Here is a 20,493-nt window from a genome sequence, read left to right as displayed (position 1 = left end):
GATCAGAAAATCCCATTCCCACACAAACTCATGCACATCTATGCAAAAGGTGATTCTTGATAAAACTGAAGGCTTATGAGTCACACAGAACAGGATAAAGAAAAAGGTTTTCTCTTCTTGCACTCTTGGACTTTTCTATGTTTTTCTCCTCTTGCACTCCCTGAGAATTTTATAGGCTCATTGTTCTTGTCAAACTTGTTGAAGTAAAAAAGTGCCTTCATCTACTTGGAGCGTGTCTCACAATGTGCACAGTAGAAGAGTGTTATGACAAGCACATGCCATGAATTAGCTATGAGACTTAAAATTTGACCTTTTTGTAGTTTTGTAGTGTGGGCTACATTTTAGTACAAACCTAATAAAATGAATTTTAGTTGACTGTATCGGGATTGTGTCAGGGTTTATGAAAATGCATTATCGGTGTTGCACACGGCATGAGGAATTTTCTAGTGTGCCAGCAAGTGTACGTGCAACAGGAAGCAAGAGGTGAGGTTGGGTGTTGAAATCCGAGACAGCCCTATCTGCTTTTGCCTGTCTTTAAAGAGAGAAAGAGAGAAAGAGTAATTGAAAGTGTGCCAAGTTTGAACAGAAAAAGAGAGAAAGAGACAGGTTCTTGATCGTGAGGAATTCTGCCTTGACAAAGATCTATCTTCACCTGCAGCAGACATCGCCATAGTGACTGGTATGTTTTCTTTAATAATAGGCAAAGCATAACGTTGAGTTTATCTTTACATACCCATTACAGACAGCTGTCAAGTCAATGTTCCGCAACTTAATTTCATATGTTACTGTAACTTAAAAGGAGATCCACTGAAGTGCAAAGTTTACCCAAAAAAACTCAATATTCTTCTGTCCTTCTAACATCATATTACATACACATCAAGATTGTTTAATAAACAAATGATCTGCATGTTTGGGTTGTATGTTAACAGAAGAAATTGTGAGGTTTCATCTCATCAGCATACTATATCTGATAGTTGAACAGGGAGGAGTTTAGAGAAAGATCAATCTTTCTCATGTGGAGCGATTTTAGAAGGTTTGCGCCCAGAAAAAAACAGTATTCTCCATTAAGCCTGTACCAGACTCCTATAGAGCCAGCAAAACATAATACACATAATGATCTCAAGACTTTTTTTCTGAGCTTAGCCCATAAAGGTGTATCTTTATAGCACGTGGTACAGATATACAAGTTTCTGTACTTTTATTGCCCTCGGGGAAACTGGATGATTTTACAAACAATCATTTTATTCTCTTTTTCATGCTCTTAATAAGTTATTACAGGGATATTCTGCATATTAAGGTTCTCATTACAATTGTAACTGATCCATGCACCTTTAGCTCCAGTTCCCTCGTGCTTTTGTTTGCTATGGGAAAGACACCATATCCCAGAGTCCACTTTGCCCTGCTGAACTGCGTCTTTGTCCTTCTGGTGTCTAGAGGGTTTCCCTTACATTCTGACAGGGCTCTACCTTATCTGTCAGATGCAGCTATGGTCTGCAGGTGAAACAACACCATGGGAATTCAGTCAATACAATTGAAGTCAACAACATGCCCTGTATAGCACTTCAAGCTCAGCTTATCAAACAAGCTATGCATTGTTTATAAAGTATAAAACGGATTGTTTTCTTTTATTATTTGATAATTGCTTCCTCCTAATGCCTGGGAAGACGTTTAACCTTTCTGCAGGTGGATGTGGTGCTGCTGGTGTGAGAAATGTGGAACATATGTGTACGGTACAGTGTAGGACATTTGTTACTTCCCTCAAATATGACCCATATGGGCATTAACTGAAATAGCACCCGCATCGGAAGCAGGTGCCTGCCGAAACGTTTCCTTTAATGCAATGTGGCATTGAATCTATGTGATAATTAGACATTTCTGTAGCTCAGCTGGTAGATGGTAATAGTAACAGCAGCACAAATATTATGGATTTAATTCCAGGGAACACACATACTGCTAAAAAGTATACATTGGACTATAATAAACTAATCCAAAGTGTTTGCCAAGTGCAAACACATTTTTTTTGCAAATAAAATACTTTAAAGAAGGGCGGGTAAAGGACCATGTAAAAAGTTTACAAATTACATATAAACAACCTGTATTTTTATTGGCAGCGACTGTCAAACACCATTTCATAATGAATTACACAATACTGTCACTGTTTAAACCAGCTAGAGGGTGCTTAAAGGAACAGTTTGTAGGATTGTGGCCAAAACTGGTACTGTAATCACAAAACTTATGGCTAAAACTGGTACTGCAATCACACAACTGGGGTGTATTCCAGAAAGCAGGTTATGTGACTTACCTGGGTAAGTTTAGGAGTAAGTAAGCGGATAACCTCTGCTTACGGTTCCAAAAACGGAGGTAACTTTCTGGTTATGTAAGAAACCATAGCAACTGACTCTGGAGATAACCTGCTCCGGAGCAGGTTATGTTGTAGGGTAAGTTCATTTTAGTTAACAAAACGAGACTCAGGAGGATGTCTGCGCATGCGTGTACTTATAATGAGCGTTGTCATGACTTCTGGGTGATCGATGGTGGTGTGTGGGGTATGTGTTTGTTTATTTACCTGTGGTGACGGTTCCTCATGTGTTCACTAAACCCCTGCCTACTGCCGGTATGATGCACTCTCTCCTACTGTCGTGTGTGCATCATACCGGCAGTAGTGATTACATCTAGAGTGAGTCGAGGGTTATTGCCGTGTGTGGTTCATGAAACATTGACTTTGCTCTGCACCTATCTCTTTTCTAAATAAACATGGTTAACTTGCTATTGACTCTTCATTGTGACAAGCATGCAGTGGGCGTGGAACCATATATTTTGCATAATATTACAATGTTAAAGCAAAGTACATTTACAGCCGCGAATATTTATGATATTTTCTTTAAATAATTTTTTAAAAATGTTTTTTTTAAATAACATGGATTGATATTTGTGATTGGACTTATTACTCTACATTTAATTATGTTCATTATTAATATATCTCCAAATATCAGTGGATGTATGAAACACGTTTCCATCAGTTAGTTAATGTTAACAATAAAGTACATTTCCATATCAATTTTGTCAATTCATAAATAACCCCATCTTTCACTTACTAAAAAAAAATTGAGATTAATCTAAAGTTCTAATAAATGTGTGTGCAAATACAAAGAAATCTTAACATTTGTTACTTAAGTAAATGGATATAACGAAAGGAAACACATGATGATCATAATAATAATTACTAAGGGAAAGAAGTTACCCCTGCCTGCAGTATCTGATAGGCATGTGCATTTAACACTGACCCACACAATGACACAGGTGAAGCCCAGGCTTCATTAGGTGAAACACCATTGAATCACAGACATGGAATAGTGGTCAGAGATTTTCTATTATCAGTTAGAATCATGTACACAATGAAATAAAATTATAAATATATATTTCATAGTATCATATTATTTCTTAAACATGCACTTCAGATCCTTAGCCCCCTCTCTACATTTGATCTATACAGTAGTTGGTCTTTTTCTGATTCATCTAATTCACCTTTTTCTTTAAAATGGGCCTTTTGTAGCTCCTTTCCTGAGCTATCATTTTTGAGCCAAGGGGAAATTGAGATATTTGTTTATATTAGATGATACAAGACATATTAGAACATGTTACTATTGACACTAAAGTAACATTTCTATTCTCCACTTCTGTCACAGCAGATCCTAATCCTCCAATGCAAATGAATGATCATTTAGTTTAGTGTAGTGTAGTGTAGTGTACTGAAAAGCATTACACAAAATTATTGAAAATCTGTAAGGACTGTAAGGAAGCTTTACAATTAAAAGAGGGTTCATTTATCAGCTAAGTAAATGTTAAAAAAGATGGTGATACAGTGTCATACAATGGAAAATCTAAAAACTAAACAGAGTTACCCAGAGGAGCAGAAGTGAAATAAGTACAATATAGTGAATATAATCATGGTGCATTTTATGCATACACAATACAATCATATCTAAAGAAAACTGTAAATAAGCCTTATGACAGATTTATGCACTTTATGTGCCACAACCCTTATAAAAATTAACCATGGTTTTACTGGTGTAAAGTTGTGGTAACCATGTTTTTTTGGTGCATTGATTACAATCAGCAAAACCATGGTTTTACTACACTAACCATGGTTTAACTATGGTTTTTAAAAACCATTGTTGTCAAAATCATGGTTATTTTGTGGTTATCATGGTTTTACTGTAACCATGTTTTATGTTTTAACTGTAGTAAAACCATTGTTATTTTTTGTAAGAGAAAGGATAATCTTAATTATGTCTAATTATACAACAGTTCTTTTTGGTTCTTGAATCTGATTGGCTAAGAGCTATGCAATATTCTACTGATAACGGCACAGTAACCGCTTCACCTTTCATATCATTCCGCCACCTAGTGAATGGATGTCCTTTAAACAGGCTCATCTTTGAATGGAAAAACTGCAAGCACATACGGACACGCTGTTTTTAAACACTCTCTGTTTGTCTCATTAGTTCACTAGCTCGTAAATCAGTCTGTGAATATAATCGGAAGCGATTATTCCGTCAAAGATCAGCGCTCTTGGATGTTACATTAAACTTAATGGGAGTAATGTCTTGTCACATCGTGTGGATGATTAACACTTGGAAAGAGGAATGTAAACAATCATTTTTTCTGGAGCGATATCCCTTCTCAGAACACGAAAACACCGTGGAACTTCAGGTAAGCACCGCAGCTTTTAAATGTGGACATTGATCATTTATTTTATCGTGACGTGACATGTCATGAGATATCACCACTGATATATTTATAAGCAACCTGCAAAAACATCTCTCTGACACTTATAAAAAACAGTTTTATATAGTACTTACAAGAACAAAGTCTAATAATAATCGAGTGCTTGTATCGCGTTAAGATTAAATGGGAAAGCAATGGCAGGGACGGATTGGCAATCTGTGCGTTCTGGAAAAGTCCAGAACGGCCGTTCAACGGAGGGCCGTCGCCCGGCCGATGGCAAAAAAAGTCTAATAACGCAATATGAACAGCCAACAGCAGAGGCACTAATACGATCACTTATATGCTGCTACGTGTAAAAAAACAAGGAAGAAGAGTCGGCCTACTAGCCGTGATTGGTCCACGGATTCCCGGAATTTGCGAGCGTCCATGTTTGCGAGCCTGAGCATCCACAGCCTGGTCATGATGAGGGACAGACCGAGTTAACTTCACATCAGCAAGAGCTAAGTGCCAGTAGTAGCAGGACACGTGACATTATAATATAATATACACCATATAAAAACAAATAAAACTCGCGTGAAATTGAACGTAATGCGCAACTAGTGTTACGTGATGTGAGAAAGACGTGATGTGAGTGTGTGCGCACGCGCGCGTGTGTGTGTGAGAGAGAGGCGCGGGCGCGATTGAACAGTGGAAACATAAAAACAATACATACTCTGTCATTTTGTTCATATGGGACATAATTCAAACGGCAAAGTGTTTGCTTATATTTGTATACAGTCGCAATAAAACAAAACATTTTGCTTTTGTCAAACTGTAAACTCTTGTCAAACTGTAACCTACAACTGTCATCTAACCAAAATCACACACATCAAAGCAAAAAATATTTATCCAACCCCGTTTAAAAACAGTCTGTGGGTGGACATTCATCGTATTGCATTGGTTTTCATTTCTTTCATTGACTTTATTGTATATGAGAGGTTGTAGTGAGCTCACATTTTCTGCTACAATGAAGACTAAGGTATTGAATTAAACGGGTAAATATCAGGCATGCATTGCAACCACTCTAAACGTGCTAATAAGAAAGGGGGCTAAATAATTGACCAAATATTAGTTTAACCAAAAAATCCTAGCTTGCACTTTCTGTCTGTCTTCTATCAGAGTGCAGTTTTTCCTTGTCTTTCATATTTGTGTTTAGTATTGTGGAATTGGCAAAGACCTGGTGGTTGTTTGTGAAAGCTGTACAGACAAAATTAATAGGCCTAGCTATTTTCATTATTTCACAGCCTTATTATACATCAAAGTTTAATATGACATGGACAAAATATTAAATATCCTTGTCTAATAGTCTGATCGTATTGTGGCATAGTATCAGGACATCCTTGTGTCTGTTGCGCACGGCTAGGGGCGAATGGCCGGATGATGGGCCTATTTGGGAAAAAGTCCAGGGCTGTTTTTTAGCCCCAGTCCATCCCTGAGCAATGGTAACATTATATAAGTATAGTTTTATTAACTTTTACCTCGCGCCAAAACAACAACACAAAAGTCACTAAAAATGAATGAGAAACCAAGTAATAGTTTCATCATGACACCAAATACTGCTGATTTGATCTCATTTTTGACCGTCAAACACGACCGGGCCAAAATCAGAGCCAGGGAATCCCTGTCAGAGATGTAGCCCAGAGGGCGGTGGTCAGCGGGGCGAGTGAACACTGACGTCCGCTCATGCTCTGGTTCTCATACGCACCGAATCTTACTAAGCAAACGTTCAAACAGGCGCTATCTTTACTAATCGACTGCAGATTTGAATATAATACAAATATATTCTCGAACTAATCTTAAAACTACACTTTTGACCAAAAAAAACGGTAATATAAAGAAACGGCTACTCCATCCATTGAGTTATTATGAGATTCAAAGCAGCCGAAAGTGTTACCTGTCATTCTGGCCGCCCTCAAATCCGTGGCGGAAGAAAGTAGTTCCCAAACAAAGAGGCTTTTAAAATAACTCTGTTGTTGTTTTCTAGTTTTCTTTTTTCAAACGTGTGCCGTCAAACTGTTGTATAAAAGCAATATCGCTCTCGGAGTCATGTGATATTCGTAAGTCTTATGAATAGTATGCCATACAGACCCGTTTGCCACTGAACCTGCATTAACGACGACAGTGGGGCCTCCAGCCTTAGTCAAACGGGTTGGTATGTATGGTCGGGTTGCGTTTTTCGCGCTTTCGTGTGTCTTGTGAATAGTATGCCATACAGACCCGTTTGCCACTGAACCTGCATTAACGACGACAGTGGGGCCTCCAGCCTTAGTCAAACGGGTTGGTATGTATGGTCGGGTTGCGTTTTTCGCGCTTTCGTGTGTCTTGTGAATAGTATGCCATACAGACCCGTTTGCCACTGAACCTGCATTAACGACGACAGTGGGGCCTCAAGCCTTAGTCAAACGGGTTGGTATGTATGGTCGGGTTGCGATTTTGGCGCTATCGTAAGTCTTATGAATAGTATGCCATACAGACCCGTTTGCCACTGAACCTGCATTAACGACGACAGTGGGGCTTCCGGCCTTAGTCAAACGGGTTAGCACGTATGGTCGGGTTGCGATGTTTTTGGCGTTTTCTCCTGGTCCTGTAAATGGTATACAATATAGACCCGTTTGCCACTGAACCTGCATTAACGACGACAGTGGGGCTTTAGGCCTTAGTCAAACGGGTCGTCAGGTTTCATTTTCTCTTAAAGATCGGAAGGTGACCCTTATTTACCATATATACCCTCGCATTGGGCCCCCAATTTGCTAAATCCTCAACTGTGGATAACATAATTATGCCGCAATATTTAGTCTGTCTGGAACTAAGCTGAGTTAAACCACATCACTGTGTGACACTTCAATACATATGAACGGCCGCTACGCTAATACGATTTTGTTTTCTCTCCCTGTCTCGTCCTCGACCCGAGGACGAGACAAACAGACCCAGTCCCGGTAGATGTGAAAGTCGGCACACCTCTGATCTACTGGCTGTCCTTCAACGTTATGCCCAGCTGATACCTGACCAACGATCACCGGCAGAACCGCTTAATCTCCGCTAAATCTCCATTTCCGTTCTCCCAAGGGTTTTTCCCTCCTAGGACTTATTTTTCCTCGGATAAAAGCCCGGGGTTTTTTTTTCTCCTAGGGGGTTTTTCACCCCGGGGAGGCAGCCTTTTTGGGCTTTACCTAGCTTCCTCTTCTATACGTTGCTTTAGTAATACGTGCAATTATAATATTGAGTCATAGCCGCAGCAAATTTAACTGCTCATGCTATCATGTATTCTGTTGTGCTATCTGTCGTTTTCTGTGCTTTTCACTGCTTCTATTTATGTAAAGCTGCTTTGAAACAATTGACTTTTGTGAAAAGCGCTATATAAATAAAATTGAATTGAATTGAATTGAATTGATATAGCTCTATATCATCATGGCTGTAATTTGCCTCCGGCACTCTACAGCCTCATGCCTCTGGCCTAATCACAGTCGTGATGATATAGAGCTATATCACACTCCTACTCGAGCTATATTGCTTAGTTATATCTAATTCGACATAATTAATAAATTAAAAATAATAAATCAAATCTATGATAATTTTTACAGGCTTTTAAATAATATTTAAATATTATGTGTGTTTTCGTTGAGACACATATAATATTGGACTTGGGGTCAAATAGGTTTGTATTAATTATTTAATTAATTAATTTGATCTGTTTTGTAATCACGCACTTATATAATATTATAAAACGTTGATTTTGCCAAAAAGTGTTGGTTTATAATGTTATTTCTCATTTAAAAACTTTTAAGTTCTATGACATTTCCATGGTGACTCGTGAAATCTGTGATCCATTGACAATGCCTTTATGTTGTTACCGTGAGCGCGCATTAACTCTGGGTTACTTTCAGCGGGTTGATTGAACTAACTCTTAAACTGTGTTTTGGAACCGACATACCCCGAGTAAGAAAGTTTGGGGTTGATCAACCCAAAGTTTAGGGTAAATCTGATGGTAAGTTAACCCTGCTTTCTGGAATACACCTCTGGTGGCCAATACACAACATGCCAACATAAACATCAGTTGAGGGCTGCAACTCTTTTTAAATGACAATATCCTGGCTGGACCACTGTTGTCAGTGATATAAGTATTTGAAATGAAAATGATTTTTTAATGTCCAGTGACATGTCAGGGCCAATTTATGATTACATTCACATTAACATTTTGTCATTTAGCAGACGCTTTTGTCCAAAGCGACTTACAAGTGAGGTAAACAATAGAGCAGGGCTATTCAATTGGTGGCCCGCGGGCCAAACCCGGCCCCCAAGGTAATTTGATCCGGCCCTTTATGTAGTCTGTAAAAAAGACATCTCTAGAATAAATGTAATAAGTTAGACAATGGGCCCTACAGTTACTAGTTGATGTGCGTGCGTCTGTTTCATACAGCATGAGCTGCAGAGTGCAACCCATGTGACTGGTTCGAGCAGCTGTGTCAAGTGTTTATATTCGCGTTTTGGTCCACAAGTTCAACGCGATCGCCTCCCCCTCTCGCGCCCGTGTCTCAAGACGCGATAGCTGACAGTGGTGAGTTAAAGAACGGACACTGTGGCTGTTTTAACTTTATTTGTTGTATTTCCAGCTTAAAACACTGCAATTTACGACAATTGTTGTCTGATATGTTTATGCTTATCCACAATGACATTAACGTTAGATGTCTTAATAAAGGAAACTCGTTGAAAAGATTTTGTGAACTAGACAAAAAGATCCTGCCGTTTCTCCAAAATTCAAAGCAGACAAAGGCTAAAATTTTATGCGAGTCATTGTTCTCACACAAGAATGCAATTAAAACGAGTAACAGTTAATCGCCCATCGCTCACAGCGCAATCTAAAAACATATTCTGTCTTATTAGAAGGTAGACTAATGTTTGCCAATTATAAAGATGGCTGTTGTAGTTTAAATAGGGCTACTGTAATAATTAGCTTTGACAAAAAACAGCTTAAAACAATTGTATTCCATATTATAATCTTTTTTATTATGTGTACTGAAGTGAGTAAATGAGTTAAATTCTCAGTAAGTGTGATACAGTATGGCTCTTATTTACCTTTTTAAATGTAGAATAAAGCTTACTTGGGCATCTTACAATGCACTTATGTTGTTATTCATTTTTAAAATACAACATATAAAAATGTCTGGATGTAGAAAAAGCCTACTTTGACATCTAACAATGTACTAATGTTGTTGAATGCAGTTTCAAAATACATGTTTGTAGAAAAAGCATATTGTACAATGCACTGATTTTGTTTTTGTGCAGTTTCAAAATATAACATTTAGTATGTTTAAATGTAAGAAAATGTAGTCATCATCACTGTTCTATCTCCGGCCTCTCAATTGAGATGCTTTTTATGAACTGGCCCCCACGACAAACTAATTGAATAGCCCTGCAATAGAGTATGAATGAACAGAAAAAGAGAGCGAGAGAGAGAGGGAGGTTCTTGATCGTAAGGAATTCGTGAGGAATGATTAATTCATATAAATTTCTCACATACTGTTCCTTTAACTTTAGGATGTATAACTACAGTAGGTTATAAGTGTCTTGCACAAACAACTAAAAGAGATGAAAATACAGACAAAATTTTATTTTATTTTGATCCCAAAACATTAAAAAATTATATATGCCTTTTAAACTAAATGGTTTTGTAATTATGCTGCATCTTACATAAAAAGCATTTGCTGAATGAATAAATGTTGATACAGTATACATGAAAATCCTTCATTTACAATGTGTCATTCAACTACGAAACAAGAACAATTTTATTATTACAGAAGCCACTGCCAAATGTTGCCTTAAGCCATTGTGATCCTCCTCTGTTAGCAGTCTACAACTTACTATTTCACGTCAAGTGCGCTGTTTGGAGCATGTGCTGACTGTATATAACATAGCATCAAGTCTGACAGCACTGGCAGTTTAGCCTGGCTCCGCCCTCCTACATGCTTCCGCTTAATTTTCATTTCGCTTCAGCATTACGTCTGGGCCTGACCTGTAGAGTTTCGTTTTCTCCCGCAAAAATCTGCAGGACCAATCAGCGAACAGATGGGGGTGGCTAAGAACGATGACGTTGAGGTTGTGCGTCAGTTTGAGTTGTAGTTCAGTAATGGCAGCGGAGAAAGACGTGAGAAAAGCTATTCGATCCGTTGTTGCAAAACTGTCGAATATACTGTACAGAAGTTAAAGCCGGAGCAAGAACCAGGTTTGCTAAGTTTTGTTTGTCTGATTATTCTGACTTGTTGTTTCCGGACGGTTTCGGTGCATGATATACGTCACGACCACACGTTAGCGATGGCTTTGGCAGAACCTGAGTGACTCTGGGCAGATCCAATAGTTTTAAACTTCAACAGAGGACCCTCCTTAACGGAAGTAACGCTTTGCAATGGAGCGTGGCCAGACTCTCTGTACAAATGAAATGAATGTACGAGAGTCTGGTTGGACCAGGCTACTGGCAGTTACCCTTCATGCTAAAGACGAGTTGCTTTAAAAAATAATGTACATCGGTTTTACTTCAATTACAAAATACCTAATATCACCTCATTTTATGAGTCTGTTTCTTAAGGCATAGATGTTTATTTCAATCACTTCAGTACAGTACCATCCTAAAGAGTACCCTTACTTTAAATAAAGTTAATTTTTTCTAAATTTGACTGACTTTAGCATGAGTTGATATATTAGTGCATGTGCAGTCAGGTAACAGTTAATTTATAGAATTTGTACCCTGACGGAATTAATCCACTAACAGTCTAATTTTCTTTTTGATTGGGGCTTAGAACTGATCCTATAATCAGCCTGCCGACTAGATTCAAGACACAGTCCAAACCTCCTAAATCTCATGCTATGCAATTTGGCCAAGTGCAGAATCTGCTTTATGCCAATACAGGGTTTAGTTTTTTGGGGCATGTTTAGTTTCCATTTGAATAGGAAACTGACTGGTGATTTTAAATGGACTATGCATAGATTGTTTTGCAATGTCTTGGTTGGAAAAGTCTGGAAAAGACTTTGTGTCATGGGAGAACAGAGCAGCTTGTACACCATCCAAAAATTGCTTTAGAAAAGCTGGTGTTGGGAACAAGACATTAAGAACAAATTATTGATTGATATTGACAATAAGAATATAAACTTGAAGAATATAGACATACAAAGCCTGCTTACGTGTTCATGCAAGTGAGCAGAGTAGGCTTCAAAATACCAGTTACAGCGGTTTATTTCTACATTTATATTCAAGAAATTAATGATAAAATATAAAATTGGATGAAATTATCTGCTTTGAATAAGAGCCCAATGCCTCCTGAGCGAAATATGGGTGTGTGTGTGCCTGGTGGGTGTGTGTGCCTGGTATTTATCACGTTGTGGGGACCACAAAGATTAGGAGTACCAGTATTTTTATGACCTTGTGGGGACATGTTGAGGTCCCCATGAGGAAACAAGTTTATAAATCAAACAGAATGATGTTTATTGAAAATCTAAGATAGCAGAAAGTTTTCTGTGTTGGTTTGGGGAAGGGAATAGAATATACAGTTTGTACAGTATAAAAACATGGAAACCAGAATGTGTGTGTGTGTGTGTGTGTGTGTGTGTGTGTGTGTGTGTGTGTGTGTGTGTGTGTGTGTGTGTGTGTGTGTGTGTGTAAACATATTTACGTCATAACAAGTCAGTGCTCTGTACTCCCCCTTACACCACTGTCACTCAAGTGACATAATAACTAGGGATGTCCCGATCAGGTTTTTTTGCCCTCGAGTCCGAGTCCGAGTCATTTGATTTTGAGTATCTGCCGATACCGAGTCCCGATCCGATACTTCTATAATACATTAAAAAAAAAGAATAAAGAAGAGCAAAAAAACAGAACCAGTCCAGGATGTTCCTTATGTCATGCCGCACGCATTGCTGTTTCTGTGTGGAGTCAAAAGAGTCTAACTCTGTGCCAGCGCATAACTACAGATGTGTTAAAAAATAATGAATATATACTATATATGTTCAGGGGTTAAATTGGGGTTTGTTTTGTGGGGATGCTCTGTTGGGAGGGAGGGTTCGAGGGGTAACATGTTTAATCCTGATGACAGCAAAGCAACTGGGTGTGTTTCAATGACATTTTGTATCTCTGATAGGATTTTATAAGATTCAGTTTTAAAGCTGTGCCACATGTTGACCCAAACTTTAAAACCTGAACTTTAAATTATGCAAATCTATGAGTCTGACACCCTATATGCATTTGGTGCACATGTCATTATGCACAATTGATCAAACTTTGAATGAAGTTATAAGACTTAACCTCCTTGACTCATTCTAGGCATAAGATAGGCTACCCAAAAAGACTCAATTAACAAGAAAAACAACATACTGATTCAGCAATATATCTTATAAATTAGCCATAGAGATTCCCTAAGCTGGTCAGCTGTTAGTTAAACAATCACTATAGTTAGGTCGTAATTGATTTGTATAATCAAAATACATTATTTTATTAAACTATACAATCAGTTGTATCCAGTTATCTAGTTAACATTTTGTAATGAGATGAGTGACATGGCTATACATACTTTAATACTTTGTTTCTAGACTTCTATTAAGTTTTTTCGACATGGGCACCATTCTTACCTCTCTTTCTCTCATCTCTACAGTAATGTCAAATGATCCTGCGCGAATGCGCGTTCTTGAGGTTCTGAGTGAGACGCGGAGCTGCGTCTGAGCACATGTTGACAATAACGATCAACGCGTCGTTTAAATGAGCGGTAAAAACGCGGTTTTGTCGTGGGTTCCTTGCACGCACGAGTGTGAAGCCTATGAATGAAAGCACGTCAATAGGCTTGTTCGACTTCATGCGGCGCCGCAACACTCGACACCCTGGTGACGTCAAACTACCGCGAGTGATCCGCGAAATCATACGGAGGAGTTTGCTTTTACATCGTTCTCGCGGAACTTTGACGTCATGCAGCACCACAAGAACCGGCAGCCGGATGAAGTCGAACAAGCCTATTCTCTTCAGTTCACACGCACCAGCGCAGCGCGTACACTGGCGCGGAGCAGAGCGAGAACTTAATGGATTTTAAACCCTGCATATGTATCCGAGTCCTGATCGGGAGGTAACGTCCGATCCCGATCGAGTCTGAAACCACGTGATCGGGGCCGATTTCCGATCACGTGATCGGATCGGGACATCCCTAATAATAACCACGCTTTTCTAAGCTCAGTGGTGACAGCTTTCACTTCTCTGACATTGACAGATGACATCTCTTCCCTTTCTATCTCCCAGGAAAAGAGAAGTTCAGCAGAAAACATTGGATGCTGAATTCATCTCTTGGTCAGGTCAGGTGTTCCAAGGAATGTTAGGAAAGATTGGAAATTCTTGCCTACAGTGAATGTAGTTTTCTGAGTTGCATAGTATGTGGTGCTGGATATTCCTTTAGCCATTATGAATGACTGAAATATGTTTCCCCTTGGCTGTCTTTGAAAAGAAGTTTCCCAAGAATTTAAATTAATCTACCTCATGAGTAAAAGATCAAGGTGAATGGAGATTTGTGCATTTCCAAAAGAAATTACATCAGCTTCCGAACAGCCTAAGATAGAAATTTAGATGAGATATTTTTAACCCCATTCACATAGGATAGCTCCTAAAGCATAGTTCCATATAAATGCATGGATAATTTGTTGTTTTGCCGTAAGTGAAAACAATATTGACCTTCTAGTTGTAAAAAGGAGCCTCATATAAGATTCCTTCATTCGCATACGGAGATCGATTCTTTATGTCTGGCAAAGATGGCGACATAACTCATGAAACAGCCAAACTATAACAGCCAAAGTCAGTTGTTCAAAACTTTTATTTTTATTAAACTCTGTGTACACAAACAATGTTCTCAATGTTCGCATTCATGTGTAGAGATCCAGGTGATACTTCGATTAAAGTTTCATGTTGTGTCATGTCTTCTTAGTGTGGTAAAAATAGTGGTAGTTCGGTAGAAGAGGACAGCGTCACAGAAAAAAGCTGAATTCTGTGACATGGTCAAGGATAAAGTTATCAAATTTTCAGTGTCTATAACACAGATTTCCATGAGATCATGTTGCAAAGAATGTGTTGAGCATATTAATGCCCTGTTAGCCTCAGCAGCCAGGAGCCCAAAACTGGGAGGGGCTACAGACAACAGTGCAGCTCTAATCACTGTCATTATGGTAATTTAGTTCCTAATGTATTAATATGATGAAGCAGGATTCCTCAATTAGTTTTCACCATGGGACAAATTTTGAAAACAAGAAGAAGGGCCACTGACCACAATGTTTGCTCTGCAATTGCTTTCTGATGCTGTTGTTTTTTGTGTGAGTAGTTTGGTTACACCCCTACACTGTACGTATGAAAAAAGCACAAACCTAGAAGTGTGTGGCTGTCTCCTTTCCTAAGGGCTACTTTAGACATATGTGCAGTTCACAGTGAAGGAAACACTGAGTTTAAGGCAATAGTTTCAAAGCTCTGTATAAACTGTGCGATTCCTTCATGTTCTGACATGTCAGAAATTCATTTGACCCTTCAATTTTCAGTCGGTACAAGTTAATCGGCTCATGTTTCACTGTGTACTCTGCACAACAAATGACTTATGATAGCGCTGAAATTCAGCCAACTCAAAAAAGAGTCATACAACTCAGAAATTAGCTCAAATAAAAAACCACTGTGTATACCCAACTATACAGATTTACAGTGTTGGGGAATTTAGACAAGCTACTTATTAATAAAAGTAGTTAAACTACAGCAAGCCATCTCAAAAAGTAGTAAGCTACACTATAAGTTACTATTAAAAAATAGCTAGCTACATTAAAACTACTTAGAAGATTGTTTTACAGTAGCATTATATAACAAATAGCTGAAGATATTTGTTAATGATCAAAACAATTCATTTGGAGTTTAAAGCAAGTATTTCAGTATTGTTTTAGTTTGTGAACTACACAATACATAAATATTAAAAGAAGAAAAAAAATGAAAGCATAAAGAGCATTTAAACTTACTTAGAAATACTTTTATTTCAGCTCTTTATAATTATTATGAATCATTATTAATAATTATTATTATAAAGAAACTAAGGTATATAGTTTAATTATGAGTTTTGATAAACGTGCTAATATCAAGGTTCGTTATCCTAATGGGCAACATACAGCCCAGGGCCCCCGAACACTACGGGGCCCCCGAGACAATTCTATTTTGAGTTTTAAAAAACATTTTGATTGACGTAATTATGCATATGTGCTACCTAGAGCAGAGGTCCCCAACCACCGGGTCGCAAGAACGTCCTGAAAGGAGGTATGACTTTATGAATCATTTGCAAATGTAACTCGCAAATCATGTAAATACGTAAAGACCTTCAACCCTGTAACATCGCAAATGACTGAAAAGTAATTTCTGAAATATCCAGCAATCGTGGCACCATGATCAAAATAAACTCTTTTACTGCAGTAATATTTTAATGGGTACACTTTTAACGTAGGTTTGAAAGGAACCTAAACAGTCCTGTGTCAATCATCATTAAAATCATATCGTAAACAGGAGTCTCTGTGCCTGGCCTCAATTCTTCTGGCATCTCTCCTCATCATCTCCTCCTTCACTTGAACTTGGGGCTCGAACCCGACCTAAGGTTCGAGCTGCCTTCCAAAACCAAGTTCGTTTACCATTAATTATTAAGACTAAACAGGCAGGCAATCTTGTGAAACAATGAAAGTAAAATAATCTGCCAAAATATGGTTTTACATGCCTATTGAAAATATACTATAAATAAAGCAATTATTCATTTTCCTAATGCATGATTGTTTTATCTTAACTTCCGTGTAAAGTTTTACATTCCGCAAAAGAGGATTTTCAGCACTTTGTTCGAACAGCATCTACAGGATTTGGATTATGAACTTGTTCAGTTTACTGCTTTTTGCTGCTCCCTGACCAATGACCTATTGCCTAGACATGATTAAAACAGCTCCAGTGTGCTTTTCCCAATGTGTAAATTGCATTATATGGATCTTTCTCACCATCCATGTGTTGAATGCTTTGGTAGAGAGGTCATTTTCGAAATTGGGATGCATAAAAAATAAACAGAGATTGTCAAGTGAGTACAACATTTTGCATCGACTTAATTGTAATAATTTAATTAAGGAATTCTCTTTGGAAAATAGCAGGAAGGAGCTCTTTTAGTGGTGAGTTGTATTTAATACATTTTATTTTCTGGGATGTTTCTGATTTGTAAGATTATAACTTGAGAATATTGTTTTTTTTTTTTTACATCATTTTAGCCTACTTTGGGATTATGACCGCTTTGTGTTTGTTTATTTTTATTTCATGAGTGTTTGCATATATACAGTGTTTGTTTGATTGCACATTTGGGGGGTGGCAAAGCTGCATTGGCCCATGGCCCCACAAAGGCTTAACGCGGCACTGACCAATATAAATATAATATAAGTTATATCTGGATTTCTGTTTGGTTGACAGATGCTAAAGCAGTATCACAAACACAACATTGGTGTTTTTAGGTAGATTACAAAACTGTGGCAGGCAGGACAGATTGAATTTTGGAATAATGGGAAAGACGGATTCATCACTGCACTTAAAATAGAAATAGACATTTGAAATAGACGCAATAAAGCGAGAGGATTAATTTTAAATGGCTATTACTCCATTGTCTGTGTTTAAAGTTTTCGACACAGAAAGACAAACTTTTGCAAACATGTAAGCTTTACAGTTTGTTTCTTTAAGAGACATGAACTTGGAGGAATATGGCCATGGGTAATTAATCCCTACATCTTCAAATTCTGCCGTCATGCCACACATTGACATTATAATATGAGTGTGTCAACTTACCCCTGCACGCTCTGTACTGTACGTAATCATCAGACGATCTCCCCAAAGATAATAAACAATTTGAGTTTGTGATCTAACTGTACGTTCACACCGCCACAGATGAGAGTGTCAAAAAAATGCTCTGTCTGCCTTGCCAACGACGCAATAGAAAAAGATTAGTGCACGCTCTGACGATTGAATGCATTCTCTGGAATCCTCTTATCTGGAGGACTTCTATTGGTTTTGATCTTTCGATTGTTTGCGGCCGAACCACGTCACAGATCATTACCATAAAGTTGAGCTGATTTCAACTCTCCTCGACGCTCACACCTTCCAAGACGGTGAAAATGAATGACTTCTGGCCACTTTGACGCTCTCGCCGGTGGCAGTGTGAATAGTGCTGATAGTGCCCCCTACAAAATTTCAGAGAAACCCTAACCCAAGCTATCGATATTTTCATGAAATTCTGTAGGCTCATGCATCATCTCAAGACACACATACAAACCAATATTCACTTACAGTCATATCACCACCAGCTGGCAGCAGGAAATGTGGTACATATAAATAATTTTGAGAAATCATATAGAAGTTCTATATTAACCTGCTTATATGCATATTGTCCACCATTCACTGTTATCCTAAAGCCACAGGATGGCAGTGCAACAGGTGTGAGGGCCAGGGCCCGGTTGCATAAAGCACCTTAAGTTTTTCCCTTAAGTATGACACTTAAGGGGTAAATTCCCCTTACCTAAGGGAATAGTTTAAGGGCGTTGCATATAATCCCTTAAACGGTTCTCTTAGGTAAGGGTAAACGTTAAGTGTTTCACGACAGCGACCCAGGTTTGCCGTTATAAAGTACTACTGTTGCCATGGAGACGCTACTCAATACATAAACCGAGTGGCAGCTTTAGAGAGGATAACGGATAAAATAAATAAAGAAATGGATAAGGGAAACAAAAAAAGAAAGGCAAACTGGACAGAGGAGGAAAAGTGTATACTTCTTGAGGAATATGGTAAAAGAAAGACGATCATAAAAAGCAAGTTTAATCCCACCGTAACTGCTGCCAAAAAACATAAACAGTGGGAAGAAATAACTGAGAAAATTAACGCACGGAATCTGGGGGTAAAAAGGACTGTTCAGGAGGTAATAAAAAATATGAAAATATATCTGTGGTGGCAAAAAAAGAAATAAGCCTTCACAACAGGGAGTCCAAAAAAACTGGTAAGAAAAAAACGCACTTTAAAATGTAGCTTTTACAGCGGTTGTTACCGCGCGAGTGCGTTTGTTGCTGTATCACAAATAGCTAATGGTTACAAAACTCGTAAAACAGGTGGAGGTCCACCGCCGCCTGAATTGTCAGGCTCTACCAAAATGGTCCAAGACATCATTGGGGCGGACTCCCCTGTCCTGGCTGGCATCCCTGGAGGTTTAGAGAGCGAGGTTGAACCAGAGGAACAGCATAACATGGAGTGAGAGAACATTGTCTCAACATAAAAAAGCAACATAAAATCTAATCAAACTAATTACTGCTATGAGATTAAATAATTTTAAAGATCATGAAAGGCATAATATATGACAACAAATAATATTATAATCGTTTCATGCGTTCGATTTTCCCAGCAATCTCAGGAAAAACCGCTTCAACAGCGACAGAGTGATGACAGCAGTACGCCAAAGCAGGCAGTAGCCAAGTGAGATTTTATTGCTTCTTTAAAAATGATTTTAGTATGTTGTTATTGTTAATTAGACTATTTTGTATATTTTTCTTATATAAACTTGTGAATTGCAGAAAAACGCAAATATCCTCTTCTGTCGCGTCAAGAGAAGAAATTCTGGAACTGCAGAGGGAAGTCCTACAGCTACAGAAGACCAAACTGAAGTTAGAGATCGACAAACTCAAACAGGAGAAGGACAATCAAGATCTTTACAACATCATTCTTAACAGCAAGCTTCTACAGCTACAAAACGAAGGAAAAATAACAATCACATAAATTGATAAATAAATACATTTAATGACAGTTCTTAAGTGTTGTGTTTTTTATGTAATCACAATATAGTAACAAAATAAATATCAATATATACAAATAATAATTAAAATGTATATACATTCCTCTACAATATAAATACTCCTATAACATTGTTTAATTGCAATATTAATACTACTTCTAATAATAATACTAATTCTTCTAATTATTCTTATTATAATAACTTCTAATTATTACTCTTGCTATTAATTGGCCTACATTTAATTTTTTACCTTAACTGGCTATCACACTAATTAAAGAATGCATTCACAATTGCGTCTCTGACAGCAAATCCAGCCTGCTGGAAATCTTGTTGAATTGCTTCATGGGGCTCTTCTGCTTCATGCCCCTCTGCTTCATCCCCCTCTTCCAAGGCAGAATACATTTTTGACATGTTAAAAAGAACAACACAGGCCACAATAATTTTACAAGCCCTTGAAGGCTCAATGCGCAGCTCGCTGTGGAGACAGTGAAATCTGCGTTTAAGCTGCCCGATCGTCCTCTCAATTGCAGACCTTGTGTGTGTCACAGCTATGTTGTATCTTTCCTAAATGTGTAAAAAATAGTTTCTCCTTAGTTTTAGCAAGTCACAGCATATTTTAATCCACTATATGAAAGAAATCAATTACATATTGTTCACATTACTTTAAAGTTAGGCAATATTTAACTTTTTAAAGATATATAGGATTAAAAATATTTTAAATCAGCTTATGTCATTTAAGTTGACTGTTAATATACCTGTGCAGCATTAAGAGGGTTCATGAAGGGCGCCATAAGCCATGGTCGGCAGGGGTAACCACTGTCCCCGAGCAACAGGCCACTGTGGATTCCAGCCTCAAAATCTCTCCCGATCTTGCTCTCTGCCAAAATCCTGGAGTCAT

At 38.1% G+C, this 20,493-nt stretch overlaps 1 long non-coding RNA gene across 1 annotated transcript; it reads left to right on the top strand.

Moving 5' to 3' along the window:
- Positions 1-550: 550 nt before the first annotated feature.
- LOC135750370 (uncharacterized) lies at positions 551-19,516 on the top strand. Its single transcript, XR_010532702.2, has 4 exons — positions 551-679; positions 18,919-19,057; positions 19,209-19,279; positions 19,378-19,516. It is a non-coding gene; the product is annotated as an uncharacterized lncRNA (long non-coding RNA).
- Positions 19,517-20,493: the final 977 nt, after the last annotated feature.

This window comes from Paramisgurnus dabryanus, chromosome 3, assembly GCF_030506205.2.
Source record: "Paramisgurnus dabryanus chromosome 3, PD_genome_1.1, whole genome shotgun sequence".
Taxonomy (NCBI): Eukaryota; Metazoa; Chordata; class Actinopteri; order Cypriniformes; family Cobitidae; genus Paramisgurnus; species Paramisgurnus dabryanus.
Note: the sequence above shows the minus strand (reverse complement) of the source record. Positions and strands in the feature narration are given on the sequence as shown.